Here is a 6180-nt window from a genome sequence, read left to right on the forward strand (position 1 = left end):
CATTCTTTGTTCTCCACAAGGTGAAGTGGTGGTTGGTACTGTGTTTGTTGAAGCAAATTCAAAGTACATAACAATAGCATAACAATAGCTGGTGTTGTACTACACCACCAAGTAATACAGTTAGCTGTTACTGTTGTTGTACTACACCACCAAGTAATACAGTTAGCTGTTACTGTTGTTGTACTACACCACCAAGTAATACAGTTAGCTGTTACTGTTGTTGTACTACACCACCAAGTAATACAGTTAGCTGTTACTGTTGTACTACACCACCAAGTAATACAGTTAGCTGTTACTGTTGTTGTACTACACCACCAAGTAATACAGTTAGCTGTTAATGTTGTTGTACTACACCACCAAGTAATACAGTTAGCTGTTACTGTTGTTGTACTACACCACCAAGTAATACAGTTAGCTGTTACTGTTGTTGTACTACACCACCAAGTAATACAGTTAGATGTTACTGTTGTTGTACTACACCACCAAGTAATACAGTTAGCTGTTACTGTTGTTGTACTACACCACCAAGTTATACAGTTAGCTGTTACTGTTGTACTACACCACCAAGTAATACAGTTAGCTGTTACTGTTGTTGTACTACACCACCAAGTAATACAGTTAGCTGTTACTGTTGTTGTACTACACCACCAAGTAATACAGTTAGATGTTACTGTTGTTGTACTACACCACCAAGTAATACAGTTAGCTGTTACTGTTGTTGTACTACACCACCAAGTAATACAGTTAGATGTTACTGTTGTTGTACTACACCACCAAGTAATACAGTTAGCTGTTACTGTTGTTGTACTACACCACCAAGTAATACAGTTAGCTGTTACTGTTGTACTACACCACCAAGTAATACAGTTAGCTGTTACTGTTGTTGTACTACACCACCAAGTAATACAGTTAGCTGTTAATGTTGTTGTACTACACCACCAAGTAATACAGTTAGCTGTTACTGTTGTTGTACTACACCACCAAGTAATACAGTTAGCTGTTACTGTTGTTGTACTACACCACCAAGTAATACAGTTAGATGTTACTGTTGTTGTACTACACCACCAAGTAATACAGTTAGCTGTTACTGTTGTTGTACTACACCACCAAGTTATACAGTTAGCTGTTACTGTTGTACTACACCACCAAGTAATACAGTTAGATGTTACTGTTGTTGTACTACACCACCAAGTAATACAGTTAGCTGTTAATGTTGTTGTACTACACCACCAAGTAATACAGTTAGCTGTTACTGTTGTTGTACTACACCACCAAGTAATACAGTTAGATGTTACTGTTGTTGTACTACACCACCAAGTAATACAGTTAGCTGTTACTGTTGTTGTACTACACCACCAAGTAATACAGTTAGATGTTACTGTTGTTGTACTACACCACCAAGTAATACAGTTAGCTGTTACTGTTGTTGTACTACACCACCAAGTAATACAGTTAGCTGTTACTGTTGTACTACACCACCAAGTAATACAGTTAGCTGTTACTGTTGTTGTACTACACCCTCAAGTAATACAGTTAGCTGTTACTGTTGTTGTACTACACCACCAAGTAATACAGTTAGATGTTACTGTTGTTGTACTACACCACCAAGTAATACAGTTAGCTGTTACTGTTGTTGTACTACACCACCAAGTAATACAGTTAGCTGTTACTGTTGTTGTACTACACCACCAAGTAATACAGTTAGCTGTTACTGTTGTTGTACTACACCACCAAGTAATACAGTTAGCTGTTACTGTTGTACTACACCACCAAGTTATACAGTTAGCTGTTACTGTTGTACTACACCACCAAGTAATACAGTTAGCTGTTACTGTTGTACTACACCACCAAGTAATACAGTTAGCTGTTACTGTTGTTGTACTACACCACCAAGTAATACAGTTAGCTGTTACTGTTGTTGTACTACACCACCAAGTAATACAGTTAGCTGTTACTGTTGTACTACACCACCAAGTGATACAGTTAGCTGTTACTGTTGTACTACACCACCAAGTAATACAGTTAGCTGTTACTGTTGTTGTACTACACCAAGTAATACAGTTAGCTGTTACTGTTGTACTACACCACCAAGTAATACAGTTAGCTGTTACTGTTGTTGTACTACACCCTCAAGTAATACAGTTAGCTGTTACTGTTGTTGTACTACACCACCAAGTAATACAGTTAGCTGTTACTGTTGTACTACACCACCAAGTAATACAGTTAGCTGTTACTGTTGTTGTACTACACCACCAAGTAATACAGTTAGCTGTTACTGTTGTTGTACTACACCAAGTAATACAGTTAGCTGTTACTGTTGTTGTACTACACCACCAAGTAATACAGTTAGCTGTTACTGTTGTTGTACTACACCACCAAGTAATACAGTTAGCTGTTACTGTTGTACTACACCACCAAGTAATACAGTTAGCTGTTACTGTTGTTGTACTACACCACCAAGTAATACAGTTAGCTGTTACTGTTGTTGTACTACACCACCAAGTAATACAGTTAGATGTTACTGTTGTTGTACTACACCACCAAGTAATACAGTTAGCTGTTACTGTTGTACTACACCACCAAGTAATACAGTTAGCTGTTACTGTTGTTGTACTACACCACCAAGTAATACAGTTAGCTGTTACTGTTGTACTACACCACCAAGTAATACAGTTAGCTGTTACTGTTGTACTACACCACCAAGTAATACAGTTAGCTGTTACTGTTGTTGTTGTTGTACTACACCAAGTAATACAGTTAGCTGTTACTGTTGTTGTACTACACCACCAAGTAATACAGTTAGCTGTTACTGTTGTTGTACTACATCCTCAAGTAATACATTTAGCTGTTACTGTTGTACTACACCACCAAGTAATACAGTTAGCTGTTACTGTTGTTGTACTACACCCTCAAGTAATACAGTTAGCTGTTACTGTTGTTGTACTACACCACCAAGTAATACAGTTAGATGTTACTGTTGTTGTACTACACCACCAAGTAATACAGTTAGCTGTTACTGTTGTACTACACCACCAAGTAATACAGTTAGCTGTTACTGTTGTACTACACCACCAAGTAATACAGTTAGCTGTTACTGTTGTTGTACTACACCCTCAAGTAATACAGTTAGATGTTACTGTTGTACTACACCACCAAGTAATAAAGTTAGCTGTTACTGTTGTTGTACTACACCACCAAGTAATACAGTTAGCTGTTACTGTTGTTGTACTACACCCTCAAGTAATACAGTTAGCTGTTACTGTTGTTGTACTACACCACCAAGTAATACAGTTAGCTGTTACTGTTGTTGTACTACACCCTCAAGTAATACAGTTAGCTGTTACTGTTGTACTACACCACCAAGTAATAAAGTTAGCTGTTACTGTTGTTGTACTACACCAAGTAATACAGTTAGTTGTTACACTTGGGGGGGGGGGGGCATACTAAATCAACATATGCATGGATTTTCACCCTTAAACCTAATCATAATTCTACATAGTTTTTCACTAAAGGCAGATATTGGGTTAAGTCCGGGAAAGGATAGGGTTATTAGGAGGTAGTTAGTGAAAGGATAGGGTTATTAGGAGGTAGTTAGTGAAAGGATAGGGTTATTAGGAGGTAGTTAGTGAAAGGATAGGGTTATTAGGAGGTAGTTAGTGAAAGGATAGGGTTATTAGGAGGTAGTTAGTGAAAGGATAGGGTTATTAGGAGGTAGTTAGTGAAAGGTTTTGTTTGAGGTCGGAAGTGATTTCCAAGACCAATGTCTATTTCCGAGAACATGTAACTTTTTGAAACCCCTCTTAAGAGTGACACACAGTGGCACAAGAAGGTACTGCCAGATTTTATCCCCGTAACGTAAAACCGTTGAACTCTTCTCCAGTTAACTCTGTGGAATCCAGGTTGTCTGGTTATTAAAGGAGCTTTCCAGTAATACGCTGACGGGCAAAATGTTAATCAGAGCATTTGACTTTCACTGCAGGAGTAGAACAGTGCTGGAAGTGGTCTCAACCGCCAATCACTAAAGCAATTTACAGATTTATTTTTAGGTGCACTAAAGAAGTAATCTCATATTTTGCAAAAACTTGGGGATGTCAGAGCAAGATGTCGGGACACTGTGACGTAAAACCAATCAGACAAAATGTTTTGACTCCTTCGTCTGGTGATAGCTTTCCCATTGCAGGGTATGAGAGAGGAGTACTCTTGTCAGCATCACCGTACCCTTCCTGGAAGCGGAGTGTGTCCTCAGATGACCATACAGGAATGCTGCCAACACGTCAACGTAAAGACACCCCAACACACTTAGCCACTGCTCTCTCAGCCAACAGTCAAGGTCTCAGTGGAACTGGTAAACAACCATCAGTTGACACTGATGTCTGTTTGACCATCGCTAGAGAGATAGTGGTGGATCACATCGGTCAGTTGCAATCTCATTATCAGTTGATAAAAATCATGCCAGGATCTGTTGATCTGTAAGAGAATATTCCCTATTGAAAAGTTGGTCTCGGATGGCCTATGAGCTCATCAATATTTTGTCCTGCACTCTGTTGGTTTTCTCTGTCACTGACACTTCCTCTTTGCCCCTCTTGTCTTTTTATTAGTCTCTCGCTATATTTTCACTGGTTTTCTGTGTTTCCCCTTGCACTTTCCCTCTCTCTCACCTACAAACAGTTACATTTGACATTTGAGCAATTTAGCAGACGCTCTTATCCAGAGTGACTTAAAGTTAGACATACATTTATTTATATAGCCCTTCGTACGTCAGCTGATATCTCAAAATGCTGTACAGAAACCCAGCCTAAAACCCCAAACAGCAAGCAATGCAGGTGTAGAAGCACCACCAGTCTGTGCAGGCCAGTCAAGTTCTTCCACACCGATCTCAACAAACCATTTCTGTATGGACCTCGCTTTCTGCAGGGGGGCATTGTCATGTTGAAACAGGAAAGGGCTTTCCCGAAACTGTTGCCACAAAGTTGGAAGCACAGAATCGTCTAGAATGTAATTGTTTGCTGTAGCCTTAAGATTTCCCTTCACCTGAACTGTCGGACTGCCAGATGGTGAAGCGTGATCAATCACTCCAGAGAACACGTTTCCACTGCTCCAGAGTCCCAATGGCGTTGAGCTTTACACCACACCAGCCGATGCTTGGTGATCTTGTGTGCGGCTGCTTGGCCATGGGAGGCTTGTGTGCGGCTGCTCGACCATGGAAACCCATTTCATGAAGCTCTCAGTTAACAATTCTTGTGCTGAAGTTGCTTCCAGAGGCAGTTTGGAACTTGGTAGTTAGTGTTGCAACCGAGGACAGACGATTTTTACGCGCTACACGCTTCAGCACTTGGCGGTCCCGTTCTGTGAGTTTGTGTGGCCTACCACACAAACTAGACGTTTCCACTTCACAATAACAGCGGTCACAGTTGACCGGGGCAGCTCTAGCAGGGCAGAAGTTTGAAGAACTGACTTGTTGGAAAGGTGGCATCCTATGACGGTGCCAAGTTGAAAGTCACTGAGTTCTTTAGCAAGGCCATTCTACTGCCAATGTTTGTCTATGGAGATTGCATGGCTGTGTGCTCGATTTTATACACCTGTCGGCAATGAGTGTGGCTGGAATAGCCGAATCCACATACTCTTGTATATATAGTGTATATGCCCTATGGTCTCTTTGAAGCACAGGAGGTTGGTGGCATCTTAATTGGGGAGGATGGGCTAGTGGTAATGGCTGGAGCAAAATGGTGGAATGGTATCAAATACATTAAACACATGGTTTCCATGTGTTTGATTCCATTCCATTTGCTCCATTCCAGCCATTATTATGAGCCGTACTGCCCTCAGCAGCCTCCACTGCTTTGAAGGTAGGATTCTGGCGGGCTCACGTAGCTCTGGCTCACTCCAAGCCAGGTGTCAGAGTGTCACGGTAGATCCCTAGCCCCACCACTACTACCACAGGGTTAGTTCAAAGTGAGTGGAATGGATCAACTACTGTGTGGTTCTGGATACTGGTAGGGTGGCTCGTTGAAGATGATGTCAGGTGGACTGCTGCTGGGTTTATGTCTCACTTTGCTGGGATTGGAAGCTGAGGGACAAGGGAACGAACGCGGAAAGGTACGTCAAAATTCTCTCACAACTGAAAATATACAGGTTTCAAATGAGGGCCAAGGTGTTTTTCTCAATATATTCCTTTCCTAG

This window comes from Salvelinus fontinalis, chromosome 11 (assembly GCF_029448725.1).
Source record: "Salvelinus fontinalis isolate EN_2023a chromosome 11, ASM2944872v1, whole genome shotgun sequence".
NCBI classification, from domain to species: Eukaryota; Metazoa; Chordata; class Actinopteri; order Salmoniformes; family Salmonidae; genus Salvelinus; species Salvelinus fontinalis.